The sequence below is a fragment of the Hypanus sabinus genome, chromosome 20 (genome assembly GCF_030144855.1).
Source record: "Hypanus sabinus isolate sHypSab1 chromosome 20, sHypSab1.hap1, whole genome shotgun sequence".
In the NCBI taxonomy this organism is placed as follows: Eukaryota; Metazoa; Chordata; class Chondrichthyes; order Myliobatiformes; family Dasyatidae; genus Hypanus; species Hypanus sabinus.
Window position 1 is genome coordinate 8249763 of NC_082725.1, and position 19830 is coordinate 8269592.

General features: G+C 40.3%; 1 protein-coding gene across 7 annotated transcripts in view; it reads left to right on the forward strand.

The window, feature by feature from the left end:
* Nucleotides 1-19830, forward strand: part of rbms3 (RNA binding motif, single stranded interacting protein) — a 1202299-nt gene that overhangs the window by 1095290 nt on the left and 87179 nt on the right. The window lies entirely within an intron of this gene.

Here is a 19830-nt window from a genome sequence, read left to right on the forward strand (position 1 = left end):
ATGCCTGCACTGTTTTGTGCACTTTATGCAGTCCTGTGTAGGTCTGTAGTCTAATGTAGTTTTTTTTTCTGGTTTTTTTTTTACGTAGTTCAGTGTAGTTCTTGTACTGTTTCATGTAGCACCATGGTCCTGAAAAACATTCTCTCATTTTTACTGTGTACTGTACCAGCAGTTATGGTCGAAATGACAATAAAAAGTGACTTGACTTGACTAATATCCACTGAAAGCAATTTCTGCATTTCATAACTGAGAAAACCACTGAGTTGCACATTCATTTTCATAAGACCGGAGGGCTTAGGGGCAGTGTTAGGCTATTCTGCCCATCACTGCTTATCTGGTAAATATCTGGGAGCCTGCAGTGGTTTCATTGAAAAAATTATTGATAAATCCCTCATCCCTTGAACCATTCCAGTCAATCTTCTCTATCTTCTGTGCCTTCTCGTTCATCCTAATGTAGCTGATGAGAATTTAGTTGCGGCCCGTTTGTCGGGCCTACATGGGTACTCTACATGGGTAACTGAGAGAAGGAAACAAGACGATGGAGGCAAATCTTGAAAAAGTACCTTTCCTTTGCTGGCAGAACTAAAGTACTTTGCAGCTTTCTCCTACGTTAATCTCATTTGCAAGAATGAAACTAACGAGCAAGGCCTAACACCTCAGCTGGTTATCCTTATATGAAAATATTTAATGGGTTCTCTTGTTTTACTATTTCTTACTCTAATTTCCATTGCAAAATGTTCTTCCTTATGATCAGGTTATTCCACTGTCATGCCCCTATCTTCTCTGTGAACTTCAGTTAATCCTGTAGTTGAACTTTAGAGAATAGCAGAAGTTCTAAGATTCCATTCTTAAATCTCTCTCTCCTCCCCTCTCACTCCCTCTCACTCTCTCTCTTTGTCTCTCTCTGTCTCTGTTACTCTCTCTCATTCTCCCTCTGTCTGTCTCTCTCTCTCCCCTTTTCTCTTTTTCTCCTTCCCTCTCTCTCACACTCTCTGCCTCTCGATCACCTTTCACACCTTCTCTGCCTTTCTTCCACATTCTCTTCATCTCTCCCCTTTCATTCTTCTTTACGAAGCATTTTAAAACTTATCTTTGTTATTGTGCCTATAGACAGTATCCATTTATCTCCATATATGTAATGGAATTAATGTTGTTGTTTGCCAATGCTGTCTAAGTACTACAGCATGTTGAGGCTGTTAATTAAGTGCAAGTTGTTTGTTGCTGAAAGAGAAACGATTTAAAGCTCCTGAGGCAAGTTGGCATCACAGCTAAATACCAATCAATATAATTTATGTGGCTGCACATGTGTTCATGACCAAATGATATACAGTAAGTCTTAAAAACTGTTTAAAATATTTCATCATCTCTAATAATCATCATCTGGGCAAATCAAATACGCAGGGTTCCACTGGTGTCATATTTTGAAGGCTGAGATCGAAGCTTTGTTTAGGCAGATGACATTCATGTTAATGATATGCAACTGTTCAGAGTCCTTATTGAATCAGTTTAAACAAGCTTCAAATTGTCCTCAGTTGATCGCAAAGATCTTCTTAATGTACGCAATTGGAATTGGTTTATTATTATCACATGTACCAAGACACGGTGAAAAGCTTGTCTTGCATACTGTTGTTACAGATGCACAGTGCACTGAGGCAGAAAAAGGTAAAACAATAACAGAATGCAGAATAAAGTGTGACAGCTACTGAGAAAGTACAGAGCAGGCAAACTCATAACAAGGTAGATGGTGAGATCAAGAGTCAGTTTTAATGAACCGGCGGACCATTTGATTGTCTGATAACAGCAGGGTAGAAGCTGTCCCTGTGCCCGGTGGTACATACATTCAGGCTTTTGCATCTTCTGCCCGATGGGGGAGGGGACAAGAGAGAGTGCTGGGGTCTTTGATTATGCTGGCTACTTTCCCAAAGGAGTGAGAAGTGTAAACAGAGTCCATGGGGGGGTGGGGGGGTTTGGTTTCTTTGATACGATGAGCTATGCCCACAACGCTCTACAGTTTCTTGAAGTGACAGGCAGGTGCCGTATCAAACCGCTACACATCCAGATAAAATTACTTCAATAGGGCATCTGTAAAAGTTGGTAAGGGTTGTTGGGAATACGCCAAGTTTCGTTAGCCTCCTGAGAAGTAGGAGTATCGACGAGCTTTCTTGACTTTATCTTCGATGTAGTTGGAGCAGGACAGGCTATTGGTGATACTCACTCCTCAAAACTTCCAGGGGTTCCCAACCTTGTTTATGTCATGGATGCTGAAGTCATTAGTCAGGGATCTGTGATCCTTGGGTTAGGAACCCCCTCTCTGTACTGTTGATGAAGTTAGGTGCTTAAGTACCACACCGTGCTCCTGATATAATTGTTACAAAGTTAAAATCATCTTCTTTGATGAAAGTTTCAAATGAAAATCCTATTATTCATGCATGTTTCAATTTTATCAATGATGTATTTCACAAAGGGATTCAAAGCTACACATATTCTCCTCTCACATTCTTTCAATATATTTGCTTACCTTATTAGTTACGGGAGCAGAATGCATTGTGGTCTTCTGCTGCTCTGGCCCATCCACTTCAGAGTTCGAGATGTTGTTTGTTCAGGGATGCTATTCTGCACACCACTGTTGCAAAGTATGGTTGTTTGAGTTACTGTTGCCCTTCTGTCAGCTGAAGCAAGTCTGACCATTCTCCTCAGGCTGCTCCCATTACAAGGTGTTTTCACCCACAGAACCGCCACTCAGCAGATGTTTTTCTTTTCTTCTTGTTTTTCATACCATTCTCTGCAAACTCTACAGCAGGGGTTCCCAAACTGGGATCCAAAGGCTCCTTGCTTAATGGTATTAGTAAATGACATTAAAAAGGGTGGGGAGCCCCTGACCCAGAGACTGTTGTGTGAAAATCCCAGGAGATCAGCAGTTTCTGAGATACTCAAACCACCCCGTCTGGCACCAACAATCATTCCACGGTCAAAGTCACTTCAATCACATTTCCCCATTCTGATGGTTTGTCTGAACAACTGAACCCCTTGACCATGTCAGCATGATTTTATGCATTGAGTTGCTGCTACATGATTGGCAAATTGGAGATTGCATTAATGAGCAGGTGCACTGGCCACTGAGTGTAAGACGGTGAGGACTGACTGCAGGCCTAGCTTATATTTCCTTTCTCTAAACTGAGAGGTAGTTATTAGCTCCTGTTATTGATGACTTAGATATGAAGCTGGAATTATTTGGTTCATTTGACTAACTCATCATTCAAGTTTATTATCCTCTGACTGTACATATATACAACCAAATGATACAACATTCCTCCTGACCACATGCATATATTCATAACATATATCACATGTAGCACATAAAACAAAATACCATCACAAATAATTTAATAAAATATAATTCAAAATGCATGTACTGTGCAGCACAGATAAACAGTAAACAGCTCGCTGTCCTGGTAACGAGAGCTCGGTGATGGCAGGGTATTCATTAGTCTCACAGCCTGAGGGAAGAAGCTGTTACACAGTCTGGCAGTCCTAGACCTGATGCTCCTGTGCCTCCTTCCTGACGGTAGTTGTTCAGAGAGATTGTGGGATGGGTGGTGGGGATCCTCAACAATGCTTCGGGCCCTTCATATACAATACTCACAGTAAATGTCACAAGTAGCGGGGAGGGAGACCCCAGTGATCCTCTTGGCAGATTTTGCCCTCCTTTATTAGGTTGGACAGTTCAATGCCTTGCAGCTTCCGAAAAAGCAGCCGGAGAGAATCTCCTGATGACGCTCCTGTAGAAAGTTGTTCGAATGGGAGTGGGAAGCCTTGCACGCCTCAGTCTCCTCGGAAAGTGTAGATCCTAACGTGCCTTCTTGAATAATGAGATGTTGTGGATCTAGCTTAGGCCATCTGCAAGGTGCACACCAAAACATTATAAAATCATTCAAATTCAGTTCCTCCAATTTGAAAAAACATTGTGCATTCTTCTAAGGCAACTTTCAACAGAAAAGAATCATTAAATTGTGTGCTACCTGGTGGAAAAAGTCTGTGATTTCCTTTCTCTCCTGCCTTGGCCTGATTTCAAGGTGTGGTGTCATCACGGTCGCATATTTGGAACGGCTTCTTGGGAAGTAAATCAGTAATTTAAGGCAGATGTGGTTGAGTTGATAAGAGCTGATTTCAAAGTCTGGTAGCAAGGCAACCCACACTAAATGCCGGAGGAACTCAGCAGGCCAGGTATCATCTGTGGAAAAGAGTAACCAGTCGACATTTCAGGCCGAGACCCTTCTTCAAGATGCAGTGTATTGCTTGGATTTCTAGCATCTGCATATATTCTTGTGTGTGTGATACTCCTTGGTAGCATTACCACAGTAGCGTAGTGGTTAGTGTAATGCTCTTATAGTTCGTGGCATTTCGGAGTTCATTTCTGGTGCCATGGGTAAGGAGTTTGTACATTCTCCCCGTGACTGCATAGGATTCCCTTGGCTGCTACAGTTCCCTCCCAAAATCCAAAGACGTATCAATTAGTAGGTTAATTGGTGATGTACATTGTTCTGTGGCTAAGCTAGTTTTAGATAGGTGGGTTGCTGGGCAGTCGGGCTTGTTGGTCTGGAACAGGTGTGGCCAACCTTTTACATTCCATGCGTCAATGTTTTCACGCACGAGTTCAGATGCACCATACAACTCTTGTACCCCCATTCAATTCTTGTAAAAATATGTTAATATAAACATATTTAGCATTTTTACATGATACATTGATTTAACATAAAAACAAGATAAACATTACTTACCTGAATGAGACTTTTAACAAATATATTTTGTCTTCTTTTGATTTCTTCCTTTTTCTTAATCACATGTTCTTTCCGGAACTCAGACCCAAGCACTAGCTTCAGTTTTCCTTCTATTTCAGTCTGATGTTGTGTTTTATAGTGTCTATTAAGATCATGTCTTCTATTAAAGTGTTAAATTTCTATATGAAAGTGTTTTCAAAGACAATGCACAACGGTTTTCCTGATGGACCCGTTATAAATAAGAACTCATTTTCCCACTGTTCATTGAATGCACGCTTACTATCACTTTCTGCTTTTCTTTTGCTGATTTTCTTTTGCACTGTGATGGGTAACTGAATGTAAAAATAAGGCTTAATTTTCGAAAAAGTACAAAACTGCAAATGTTAAAGGACGAACAAAGCACCATTCCGTAGCGCATGAGTGTCAATTGCATACTGGCAAAAACCTGCAACGCACCGCTGGTGCAGACGCCTGGCGCCTCAGGATGAAACAAGTATCAAACGTGTATTGAACAGTTATGGAATAACCGCAGAACAAAAGTCCTTCTTTCCTAGTTTGACTCACTGAGCAATTTTTTAATTGAAAACAGATTAATGTGAAAGAAGATAACATTAGCCAAAAGATGTGCACGAAATAATAAAATTGCTAAAAATAATTGCTAAGTTTTAGATTTATTCTCAGTAAAACTCATTTCTAGCTCTGAGCTACTTGAATTCCTGTTATAGATTTTTTTTCTACAAATCAGTTTTTGGTTAACACTTTTTGCATGAGTAGGCTTACTTTTTTATAATTATCACTGGGGTGCAGTGCGCCACTTCTAATCATCCAATGCACCACTTTTGGTGCATGCGCCATAGGTTGGCCATCCCTGGTCTGCAAGGTGCTGTTCTGCACTGTTCCTCCAAAAGAATATACAGTTATCAGACATTATCCAAAGAGCTTTACCAAAACAAAAATTTAAACACAATTACAAAGTAAATCAATGTGTGCAAATAGGTTTAGTTTTGTTCTTAAAGAGAAAACAGTAATGTTTCATGTAAGTGAACATAACAGTTTCTCATTTCAAAATGCCAGGGTTTCTGGAGAAGTAAGTGAAACAAATAGACATTGTTTGCAGGAGGAAAATAATCAATTAAATGTTTCTAAAAATCTTTATGCCTGAATTTCTAATGCAGTAGCTCTACATGTTTTGTTTGTATTCCTCCTTTTCTCCACATGGTTCTCATTATCTTCCTGGCAGAGAGGGAAGGGGGCTGCTTCCAGATCTGTTTTTACCAAGTGTGCATCTTTCCACAGGAAGAGGAAAAGAATCATGCCATTCTTTTCCTCCTTTCAATTAAACTGGGTCTGATAGCATCATAGGGTCTCCCTTCCATCCATCAGAGGACGTTTATCAGGAGCCCTTAGTGTTATCAAGAACCCCACCCATCCATCCCGCATCCATGCAAATTGGGAGATCACTTTGCCAAGCTCTGCCTGCCAGAAAAAGTAGGGTCTCCCAGTGGCCACCCATTTTAATTCCACTTCCCATTCCCATTCCAATGTGTCAGTCCATGGCCTCCTCCACTGTCACAATGAGGCCTCACTCAGGTTGGAAGAGTAACACCTTATATTCCATCTGGGTAGCCTCCAATTTGATGGCATGAACATTGATTTCTTGAAGTTCCAGTATTGACTGCCCCCCCTTCACCATTCCCCATTCCCACTTCCTTCTCTCACCTTATCTCCTTCCCTACCTATCAGCTCCCTTTGGTGCTTCTCCCCCTTCCATGGCCTTCTGTCCTCTCCAATTAGACTCTCCCCTCTCCAAGCCTGTATCTGTTTCATCAATCAACTTCCCATCTCTTTACTTCACACCTCACACTGCCTCCTGGTTTCACCTATCTCCTTGTGTTTCTCTCTTCCCTCCCCCCCACTCACTTTCTTGCTCTGACTCCTCGTATATTTTTCCAGCCCTCCTGAAGGGTTTTGGCCCGAAACATCAGCTGTACTCATTTCCACAGATGCTGACTGGCCTGTTGAGTTCCTCCAGCATTTTGTGTGTGTTGCTTGGATTCCCAGCATCTGCAGATTTTCTCTTGTTTGTGATCCAGCACCCTCTTGGACATTCTAACAACAAGCAGGAGACTCTGATGCATAAAGTCAAGAACGGCCAGGATGGGAAAACATCTTCTTCCCTCAGGCCATTACTCCCTGAACTCCATGCAATATCACATTCAAAGTGTCACCAGATAATTTGTACTGTGCCCTCCAATATTAAATTTATGCACTTTACTTTCTTTATCGATGCGTAATTCATTTGTAGATTTGATTCTTACTTTCCTAAATTATTGTGTGTTACGTATACTCCCTATGCTTTACACCCTGTTCAGGAGGAACATTGTCTCATTTAGCATATACACGTATATAGATAAATCATAATAAACTTGGCTTGACATGACTTGATTTGATATTACCTCAAATTCATTACCTGTAGGCAACAAGGTTAGCATGGATGAGATGGGCTGAAGGGCCTGTTATACTGTTGTACTCCTCTATGACTCTGAACCTGGGTGAGAATACAGGTTCAGAATCCAAATCAAGTTTATTATCACTGACATACACTCACTTTGTTAGATTCAGGAGTGCAATCTGATGTCGCCTTCTGCTGTTGTAGTCCATCCATTTCCAGGTTCAAAGTGTTCTGCATTCAGAGATGTTCTCCTACACACCACTGTTGTAACGCTTGATTATTTGAGTTACTGTCACCTTCCTGTCGGCTTGAACCAGTCCGGCCATTCTCCTCTGACCTTTCTCATTAACAGGGCATTTTTGCCCACAGCACTGCTGCGCAAAGGATACCTTTTGTACTCACACCATTCTCTATAAATTCTACAGACTACTAGGTGTGAAAATCCTAGGAGATCAGCAATTTCTGAGATACTCAAAGTCTGCCACCAATAGTCATTCCACGGTCAAAGTCACTTGCACTTTCTGTTTGGTCTGAATACCAACTGAACTTCTTGACCATGTCTGCATGCTTTCATGCATCGAGTTGCTGCCACATGATTGGTGAGAGGATAACCAGAATGAGGAATGGAAAAAGAGAGAAACAGGAGGAAGTACTGGAAGTTGGAGAAATCGATGTTCATGCTCGATGTTCATGTTCAAATTGAAGGCTCCCCATACAGAAGAGGACCGTGGAAGAAAGGAAAGTAAGAGGGAATCAGGGGAAGTTGATGGGCAGGTTAGGAAAGGTCAGCCCTTTGCCCTTTCTCCACCACAGTGTGTGTTCCTCAGAATTTCCAGCATCTACAGAATCTCTTGTGTATATAAATCAAGTCATTTTAGATTCCATTATGTCACTATAATCCTTTTTTTAAGCACAGTGAGAAAGAAGAAAGAAATAATTTTATATAATCTTTTCCCCCGACAAACAAAATACATAGATCTAAAAAGTATAGAATCTCATATCAGTAAATCCTCTTAATTAAGTTCATTCTCATGAGCCGCAGGGAAGGTTAAAGATTTGCACGGTGAAGGTTTCTTTTCAGCGTGTCAGCATCAAGATGGATAATGATTTAGAGATATCATTGCATGCAATGTGAAAGAGAGAAAGTTGACATAAAAAGCACCCAACCCAGAATAGAATCAGCCAAAATGTCTCGGAGGAGAAATCAGACAGGACAGTTACCATCTTCAATCCCCAGAAGCTGCAAATGTGGCAGAAGATGAAAGACTGGAGAAGCATGCTAAGGTAATGCAGCCCAGGAGATGCCTGCTTTGACTATCTGTCCTAAGCGTGCGTAACATGAAGTGAACGCTGATAACATTTTTCCTCACCCGTGATAAAACTTTTACCAATCTTACAATCCATTGAATCATCAGGACGCCAACCATACAACAGCATGGAATTCATTTAGGGATCATCTCTTCACACAGTAAGACCTGTCAAAAAAAAGGCACCGTTTTATGATTCATTTTCTATCACAGAATAGAATATAGATTTGATGTATCTTTATCACAGCATGTGTTCCCTAAACTCAAATCTCAAACTAAATTTTCAGCTGTTAAGACATACACAGAACACAGAATTATACACAGAATAAGGTTAAATTAAAGTCAGGGGAGTTGGGTTAATGTTAGTGTTGATGGGGATCAGGAAGCTGACGAAGGGAACTTGTTAGCTGATCACTTTTTATTATGAAATTCAATTTTTATATTAAGGATACAAGAGATTCTGTAGATGCTGGAAATTTTCAGCAATGCGCACAAAATGCAGGAGGAACTTATTGGATTATGCAGCATCTGTGGAGAGGAATAAGAAAGCAGTTGGCATTTCGGGTTGAGAACTTTCATCAGTAATAAGTCCCCTTCTTCTTCTTTCACATTTGTGCCTACTCCTTCATTCAGAACTGTCACCATCCAGGATGTGCCCTCTTCTCAATACTACCATAAGCAAAGAGATACAGGGGCCTGAAGACACATTCAAGCTCTAGGAGCAGCTTCATTTTGCTGCTTCAGGCCTGAAACATCACTTATTTATTCAGTTCCATAGATGCTGTCAGACTTGCTGCATTTTGTGTGTGGTATTCTGGGTTTGTAGCATCTGCATCTTGTGTGTCAAATTTATTTATCATGTGCACATCGAAACATACAGTGAAATGTCTCATTTGTGTTAACCCCATAATTTTACCCGGCTTCTGCTTCTGTCTTTGAAACTCATGCCCCGATATTGCATTGCAAGTACTGCCCGGAGAAGAGCGGAGGAAGGAAGTGATGCTGACAGACTCTTAATAGTAAACACACAAGATTCTGCAGATGCTGCAAAGCCAGAGCAACAGACACAAAATGCAGGAAGTACTCAGCATCTTTGGAAATGAATAAACAGTCAACATTTCAGGCCAAGACCCTCCTTCAGGGCAGGAAAGGATGCGGGGGGGGGGGGGGTGAAGAATAAAAAGGTGGAGTGACGGGAAGGCGAACAAGCTAGAATGTGATAGGAGAAGCCAGGTGGGTGGACGGGGTGGTGGTGGGGAATGAAGTTGGGAGGTGATTGGTGGAAAGGGTAAAGTGCTGTAGAAGAAGGAATCTGATAGGAGAGGAAATGGAACCATGGGAGAAAGGGAAGAAGAAGGGAAACTGATGTGAGGAGATAGGCAGGTGAGCAGAAGTGGTAAGAGGCCAGAGTGGGAAAATGTAGAAGGAAGGAGCAGGTGAAAGAATTCCCATTTGGAGAAATCAGGTTGTGTCAGAAATCAGAAATCATTTGTGTCATCAGGTTGGAGGCTACCCAAATGGAATAAGAGGTGTTGCTACTCCAACCTGAGAGTGAGTGGCTTTATTGTGGCAGAAGAGGAGGCCATGGACTGCCATGTTAGAATGGGAATGACAATAGGAATTGAAATGGTTAGCAACCAGGAAATTCTGCTCTTTGCAGATGGAGCTGAGGTGCTCGACAAAGTAGTCCCCCAATTTACATCGGGTCACACAAATGTAGAGGAGGCTGCATCGTGAGCCGTTAGTGGTGCTGTCCCTTTGATGAATGCTTGCAGCAGTGTCTTCGTGGCAGATGACACAGCTCTACAAAGATCTTGCTGCTTACCAAATTATGTACAGGCATTTCCCCGGTTGTTGCCAAGTGCAGTGTCTGGCTCTGTAGATATGTTTCCTGGCATAATATCAGGTGCAGACCATCTGATTTATCTGTCACCTCATTCTCCTGTAACACTTTGACAAATTTCCTCTTTGCACAAAATCCAAAGAGAGTGCATGTTAAAAGTAATCTGTATTTACACATACGAAAATGTACAGGCTACATTTGACTTGCCTTCAAACTCAAAGTAAGTTTATTATCAAAGTTTGTATATATCACTGTGCTACCTCAAAATTCATTTTCTTACTGACATTCTCAGGAAAATAAAGAAATACTATAGAATTTATGAAAAACTATAGATAAATAAAGTCCGACAAACAACCAAAGTGCAGAAGATAAATTATGCATAAAAGATGTATATAATACCAGTATATATGATACACACATGCACATGCACACACAAAGGTCACTTTATTAAGTACTCCTGTACACCTGCTCATTAATGCAAGTAATATGTAATCAGCCAATCATGTGGAAGCAACTCATTGCCTGAAAGCATGCAGACACGGTCAAGAGGTTCAGCTGTTGTTCAGACCAAACATTAGAACGGGGAAGAAATGTGTTGACTTTGTCTATGGAAATGCTTGTGCCTGACAGGGTGGTTTGAATATCTCAGAAACTGCTGATCTCCTGGGATTTTCACACACAACAGTCTCTGGAGTTTACAGAGAATGGAACGAGAAACAAAAAAAAAAAATCCAGTGAGCAGCAGTTCTGTGGGCAAAAACACCTTGTTAGTGCGAGAGGTCAGAGGAGAATGGCCAGACTGGTTCAGGCTGACAGGAAGGTGTCACTAACTCAAATAACCACACATTACAACAGTGGTGTGCAGAAGGCATCTCTGAATGCACAACATGCTGAAACTTTAAGTGGATGGGCTACAACAGCAGAAGATCATGAGCATACACACAGTGGCCACTTTATTAGATATAAGAGGAATACAGTATGCATATACATATTCAACTAGGATGCAATCTAGTTGAGTACTCATTTAAATGTGAGATGTGGTTGTAATTTTAAGCTCGTAAGAGGACTGTAAGTGTGATGGACATCCTAATGACTTTGCAGATTGGGAAACATCTTGCTCAACCAGCGAGGAACGTTTTTGCAGTACTCATGGGTATTTGCAAAACCCACAGTTTGTCACTGATTAGCCGCTGGCACAATAGTTTCTGCTAAATGTTTTGCCATTGCTTTCTTAATCCACCATAATTCTAGAAGAACTAAATGATGCATTGTCTCAATAAATTATTATAACTACAGTTGGGAGCATTGACAACTGCCAAGATCCTTGTGTAGAAGATGAGAAAGCCATTACAGATGAGAGTAGTCGTTTGCTGTTTTAATTCTGGTGTCCGAATAGAATATAATCTTCCTTCTACACTACAGCTGCTGCGATATGCCTCCATTACTCTGATGAGAAATATTCCATGCTCTCAATCTTTGTATGAAAAACAATTGCATGAAACATTTCCTTTTCCTAATTTGAAGCCAATTCTTGATGTAACAAATTAGAGTAAGTTTTGGGATTATATTTTTTTCTGGTTTCATTACAGCTTTGATCACAAGATACAGGAGCCGAATTTGGCTATTCAGCCCATTGGGTCTGGTAAACCATTCAATCATGGCTGATTTTTGTTTATTTATTTATAAGACTATAAGACATTTATACTTATTTCATTAATTATTTAGCGATCAGCACAGTAACAGGGCCTTCTGGCCCAACAAGCCTGCACTGCCCAGTTACAACCATGTGACCTATTAACCTACTAACCCGTATGTCTTTGGAATGTGGGAGGAAACCAGAGCACCCGGAGGAAACCCCCATGGTTACGGAGAGGATCTACAAACTCCTTACAGTCAGCTCAACCACATTCTTCTGTCTTGTCCCCATAGTCCCTATCCTGCTTACCAATCATTAACCTGGCAGTCCATGACTCAAATACACCTGTTGGCTCAGTCTTCACAAGCATCAGTGGCAATGAATTCCACAGATTAACCACCCTCCTCTGGCTGAAGAAATTCCTCCTCATCTCCATTCTAAGTGGACATTCATTTATTCCGAGGTTGTTCCCTCAAATACTACTCACTGTAACACCCTCTCTGCATGCACTCTATCGAAACATCAGCTGCTTAGTCCCTGACCTGCTGAGTTTCTCCAGCATGTTGTGTGTATTGCTGTGGATTTTCAGCATCTGCAGAATCTCTTGTGTTTATGTTGAAGTTACTTCTGCAGTGATAACACCCAGTGGGTTCCAGAATTCTTTAACCATAAAGAAATTGTACAGAATTATTTAATTGTTTTGGCATTTTACAAAATGCTATCAATTTCAGCTCCTCATTTAATGAAAGCGTGATTTGTGAAATTCATTAGTCAAGCTGTCTCGCCAGTCTGTTTTGTTTATGTGTTCATAGGATGTGAATGCTGCAGCGTTGCCAGTATTGTTCATGTCTAATTGGCCCTGACTTGATGAAACGTTTAAGAAATGGCCACATTACTGTGTCTGGAGTCATCTATAGGCCACATTGGATTAGAATGGCAGAACCTTTTTCCCTTTTATGACACCCCAGTCAGTTTGTGGTTTCTGTTGCTAGCTTTTTAAAGTTGAAAATTTATGTCATTATTTAAATTTAATACCCAGGCGGCTGAATTGCAATTTGAACTTCTGTGTCTGGATGAAACTCTGGCCGGTAATCACTGAGTTATTGTACTGTGTCTTCGTGCCATCACAACTTCCTTCACCTTTGCTGTCGTTGGTCTTCATTCCTCAGTCCCAATTTAAAATGCAAAGTAAAGTAAAATATTAAAACTAAAGGTTAAGTTAAAACCCCTTTAGCACATCATGTGGGAGAACTGTATCTCCTTTGTTAACAAAAAGGCTTAGCAGAAGATGTACTTCTTATGGCAACTGGTAAAATTCCATCTTCCCCGGAACGCACTGGTGCAATTCCACTCAGCCAGCATAGGGAGCATCCTCACATCAGCCATTCCTCTCTGGCTTGATGCAGCATCCTCTCACAATATACAAAGTCTACAGTGAACTGTCAGCTCAGTAGAAGAAGGTTATTTGCTACAGTCACTGCAGGATTTGTATGTGGCCAGGACAAAGGAGTGGACAGGCAAAATCATTGTGGACAATACTCATCCTGCAAACTGCTTTTTCCAAAAGCTCCCTTCTGGTAGGCACTCTAGGGCTATTAAAACAAAAACTTCATGCCATCTTAAAAAGTTCTTCCCATGGGCAGTTAGTCTGATCAATCATTCGAGGTAGCTCCATCCCCCACTCTCCTCCATCTATTACCCCTGTCACTGCGCTCCACTGTAAACACTTTAAACAACTGTTGATAATGCTGCTTACATTGTAAGTACATACAGGTATTTACGTATTTATGCACATCTTATTCCATATCTGCACTTTAACTTCTAGCTTTGTTTTTTTAATAAATCTTTATTCCTTATAATTGTTGAATGTTGTTGTTTTCAGTTGCATATTGCGCCCTGACCAACACACCACAGCAAATTCCTTACACAGTTGGTTCTGGTTAATTCGAATCCATCAAGACCAGTTTATTTTGGCCCAATTATCTGAAGTTTCATGGAAATAGTTTAAAAGATTGGGGTTCCATTTGGCAAGGCTAACCAATAATGATTATTACTGTTGGATGATGGTAGCTTTAATGCTTGCCATGCTTGTTTCAGAGAGGAATATGAAATTGAGTCATGCATTCTGTAAATGTACCCTATCTTTTCTACCATTCATCTCTTCTAGCCCTGCAATTACACCTAACTCAAATTCTCAGTGTGAATTCCTTCCATATTCTCCAGCTTTCATTCCTAGTTGAGCTGAGCTGAATATCCCTGGACTCTTGCAATTTTGGGTTTTATATTATTATATTATAGTTTCGCTCTTTTTTGCCATTTGCAAGATTTGTTTTTTTTCACCATTGGGTGGATTTGATGTTTATCTTTGAACAAGTTCCATAGTTTTCTTTGTTTTGTAGCTGTCTGTGAGGAGACGAATCTCAGGGTTGTATACAGCATACAGATTCTATTGCTCCAGGTTTCTTAGGAAGAGTGATAAATAATGATTTTTTTCATCTCTTCTGGTATTATTCCAGTCTCAGAAATGTTATTGATTAAATCAGTAACTTTTTCAATTCCATCATCTTCAAGGCCTCAGAGTACTGAAATGTTACGTTTATCCAGTTATGTTATGAATGTTGCACAATATCTAGTAACATGAGGAAACGAATTGAAGCAGCAGAGATGTGGTTTTGAGGAGGATGCAAGGAATATCATGGACGAAACGAATATCTAACGAGGATGTCATGAACAGAGCAGGCACAAAAAGGGAAATAATGTATGAGATCATGAAAAGGCAACGTAACTTCCCTGGACATGTGCTTAGGCAAGAGGAGTTAGAATGCACGGTAATTATGGGAAAGATTGAAGGGAAGAAAGCAAGAGGAAGGCAAAGACAAATGATGATGGAGTCAGCAGCCAGAGAACTGGAAATGAATACAATGAATTGATCCACTTGACCGGAAACAGGAGCGTGTGGGCCAAGGCAGTCAAAGCTCAAACTGGGCATGGCACCTGATGATGATGATACAGCATACAGATTTTGATAATAAATATACTTTGAATCTTTGAATTTGACACTATACATTTATTCTCTGAACCATACATATTGCGATTTTCAAGTCTTGTTTTTCTCAGCTGCCCCTAAACATCCCACCTCATGAGGAAAGCTTTTCTTTTTCAAATTAAGTCACTATGAAATGCCATGCAGTGCTTTCACAAATGGAAGTTATCGTCATTGAACCCTTTGGCTTCTGATGTAGTGCCATGACCATTCAGTTTTTTTTCTGTTTTTCTTTGGAGCTGAGCATCACTGGCATAGCCAGCAAATACTACCGGCTCCTAATTCCCTTCGAGAAGACTGTATCTTGTAACCATGCTAGCATACAGGTTCAACGTAGCATGCCCAGAACTTTCCGACTTTAACCTGTGCATCTTTGGAATGTGGGAATGCCAAAGCACCTGAAAGAAATCCCATGCAGTCACGGGCTTAATGCACAAGTTCTTCACAGACAACAGTGGGAATTGAACCCAGATCTTCCAATTGCTTTTGCACTAACTACTATGATTTATTTATTGAGATACAGCAAGGAATAGGCCTTTCTGGCCCTTTAAGCTGCGCTGCCCAACAACACCACCCTTTCCCCCCCCCCCCAGATTTAATCCAAGTCTCGTCACGGGACAATTTTCAATGACCAATTAACCTACCATCCGGTAGGTCCTTGGACTGTTGTTGGAGACCTGAGCACCTAGAAAAAACCCACACCTTCACAGGGAGAAGGTACAAACTCCTTACAGGCAGTGGCAGGGATTGAACCCAGGTCACCTGTACTGTAAGATGTTGTACTAACCATTACGGTACCATGCTGCCCCCATGTTAGGAGGTAAAGTCATTTGCTATAGGACACCTGACATCTGATTGGCTTCTATAGGCAGATTATTTTTCTGATTGGTCCAGTTTATTTTCCTTCTATTCTGAGGCTGTGCCCTCCGTTTCTAGACTCTGCCACTATAGGAAATATCCTCTTTACATCCATTCCATCTAGGCCTTTCAATATTCAAAAGGTTTCAATGAGATCCCCCTTCACTCTCCTAAACTCCAGCAAGTACAGGCCCAGAGGCTTCAAATGCTCCTCATGTTAACCTTTTCATTCCCAGGATCATTCTCATGATCCTTCATTAGGCACTCAAGTGCCAGCACATCCTTTCTCACAAACTCCAAGTGTGGTCTAACCAAAGCCTTAAAAAGCCTCAACATTAAATCCTTACTTTTATATTCTAGTCCTCTTGAAATGAATGCTAACATTGCATTTGCCTTCCTTACTACTGACTCAACCTGCAAATTAACCTTTAGGGAATCCTGCATCCATTTGCACCTCAGATTTCTGAATTTTCTCCATTTAGAAAATAGTTTACACCTTTTTTTTCTACCTTCTTTTCATTTGCTTGCTTTCTTATATTTAAAGAAAGCACTTTGGAAAACCCAGCAACATGCTGTATGGATATTAGTTGCCTAATTGTTAGTTAGATGTCAGATCATGTCCTGTTATTTCTTCTTTGTGTCTTATTCGATAATTACAATGCACCAAAGCCCAGGAATGGAGAAGTCCACAGAAAGTGGTAGATACAACCCAGTCCATCAAGGGAAAGCCATCTCTACCATTGAGCACACTTCCAAAGAATGCCTCCACAAGGAAACATTATCCCTAATCAAGGACCCCAGTGAACCAGGCCATGTTGTCTTCTCACTCCCACAACTGAACAGGAGGCATAGGAGCCTTAGGTACCACACCACCATGTTCGGGAAGCATTATTACCCTACAAACATCAAGTTCATTAACTGCCATTGTTAATTTTAATCACCTCAACTCTGGACTGATCCCATAAGATATAAAAACCCAGAAGCAAAATTAGACAATTCAGCCATCGAGTCTGCTCCACCATTCCATAATATGCTGATTTATTTTCCCTCTCAGTCCATTCCCCTGCCATCTCCCATAACCTGTGACACCCTTACTAATTATGAATAATCTATCAAACTCTGTTTTAAATATACCCAGAGTCTAAACCTCCACAGCCATCTCTGGCAATGAATTCCACAGATTCACCACCCTCTGACTAAAGAAACTCCTTCTCATCTCAAAAGCGATGTCTTTCTATTGTAAGGCTGTGTCCTAGACTCAACCACTAGACTCAATCTCTATGTCTACTTAATCCAGGCCTTTCAATATTCAATTTCCCCCCTCATTCTAAACACCTGCAAGCGTATGTACAGCGCCATGAAACCCCCACAACCTACAGACTCACTTTCAAAGAATATTTACAACTCATGTTCCCAATATTATTTATTTCTTTAATTGCCAAGTGGTCTTTTATATGCACCTTGGCTGTTTGTCAGTCTTTGGTTTTGTATAGATTTTCATAAATATTATCATATTTATTTTTCTGTAAACACTTGCAAGAAAATGAATCTTAACATAGTATATGGTGACATACAAATACTTTGATAATAAATTTTCTTTGACTTTGAGTTATGTCTTATCTGATAGGCGACGAAGAGCTGTCATCTAGGTAAAATGGATAGAGTCCTAAGGGAATATTACTTTGGACATGATCCAGGAAAATACATTTTAAATCAACGTGGAATGTTTTAGTGCAATGCCGTTTGAGGCTATACATTGTTATACAGGGTAGAGAGATTTTTCCAAGATCCTGCTTCAGGAAACTTACACACAGTGGCTTCTTTATTACGTACAACTGTACACCTGTTCGTTAAAGCAATTATCTGAGCAGCCAATCATATGCAAGCAGCTGAATACATGAAAGCATGCAGACATGGTCAAGAGGTCAATTGTTATTCAGAGCAAACATCAGAATGGGGAAAAAATGTGATCTAAGTGACTTTCACTGTGGAATGATTGATGGTGCCGTACAGGGTGGTTTGAGTATCTCCGAAACTGCTGATCCCTGGGATTTTCACGCACAACAGTCTGTGCGAGAAACAAAAAAAAATCCATTGAGCAGCATTTCTGCAGGTAAAAACGCCTTGTTAATGAGAGAGGTCAGAGGAGAATGGCTAGATGGGTTCAAGCTGACAGAAAGATGACAGTAACTCAAATAACTGCACATTACAACAGTGGTGTGCAGAAGAGAATCAACACATCAAACTTTGAAGTGGATGGGCTACAACAGCAGAAGACCATGAACATACACTCAGTGTCCACTATAGCAATTATCTACTAAAGTAGCCAGTAAACAGCAGTTAATTAATTGTCAGTTCACCTAATTTACTGGATTTACTGGACCCTTGGTATTCAATTTAAATAAATGAATCAGTGAATTAGGAAAAGTAGAATTTGTTTTATAGGTCACAGTACTTTATAAGGTTATACAATTAAACTTTGATGTATTTATGTAAAAATTACAGAAAGACAACCAGCAGCAGTTCACAGGTTTTAAATCTGCTTTCAGCCTAATTGAAGTCCACAGCCTAAAATTACTTTTAGAAGCTGGCCAGATCCACATTGAGAAGGCCTTGCACTGTGACAGGATTTTAACTCCCAGAATTGTACTATACTTCATGTATTAGATGACTTTATCATTGTTGGTGTTCCAGTCTTAGTTGATTTCTACCTTACTTGTTTTTACAGATTTTAATAGTAATATATAATCTTTGAAGCTTATTTTAATCCAGCGTGTTATTGGTTTGGATTACTTGGTTAAATCTTGCTCACTGAAAATTTCCGTAGGCAAGAGTATAGTTGAGACATTCGAAGGGCCTGTACATATGGTGTGAATTAATACCCTGGACAAACAAGAGTCTTGCTATTGTTAGGTTACAGTTAAGTTTCATAGCCAGCTAATTATTCCTCAAATGTAAATAATGGCTCCAGAGAGAATGTATATAAACTGACTCTCCTCTACATTAAAGACAGGAATACTGATCTACTCTGTTTCCTGGGGAAGCAATACATAATTTAAATTTAAATTCATTGCTTTGGACATTTGAATGTTCCAGTACTAATAAAGAATCTGCCAAGATTTGCAGAAACACAATAGTTCTAATAAAATATTTAATTCTGATAGTACAAGGGAGAGGAGAAAATGTGTTGGCACTGCAATGTTCATTCACAAAAGTGACTATGCATTTCTCAATCAAGGAACTATTTTCATTAAACAGCAATCTTTTTCCATTTGCTCCAAAAATTTACACTCAGTAGCCTCTTTATTAGGTGGGTTTCCTCTGGGTGCTCTGGTTTCCTCCAACATTCCAAAGACATACCGATTAGTAGGTTAATTGGCCACTTGGGTGCAATTGAGAGACATGGGCTCATGAGGGTGAAAGGGCCTGTAACCGAGCTGTATCTATAAAATAAAAAAGTAAATAAACCTTGCCACTTCTGAATTTATAGCTGAGGGAAACTCATTGATGAAAGCTTATTTGCTGCTGTTACCTGAAAGAGCTGGGAAGAGGGGTTAACATTGGCCAGTTTTTAGCTGACATAGACATGATGAGAAATTTTATGCTGTAAATTATGACAATTATTTGACAGAATATTGCTGGGCTCAGGACCCTGTTAAAGAGTCTTTGTGCTGATATCTTAGCGTTGAGATTAATTGCCTTCAGGAATCAGAGCCGCTTGCCTTTGTGTTGGGAATATTTCATTACACTTGCCAACAGTATGCCACATAAATCTTTCTGGTAGACGTTATATTGTTACTTGAATGCCAGAGTAGAAACATCACATATTTCTGCTGTTTATACCTCCCGTCATTTTTTTCATGCAGGTAGTTTCCTTTTAAGGTACAAATGGTTTAAAATTCAATCTAAAATA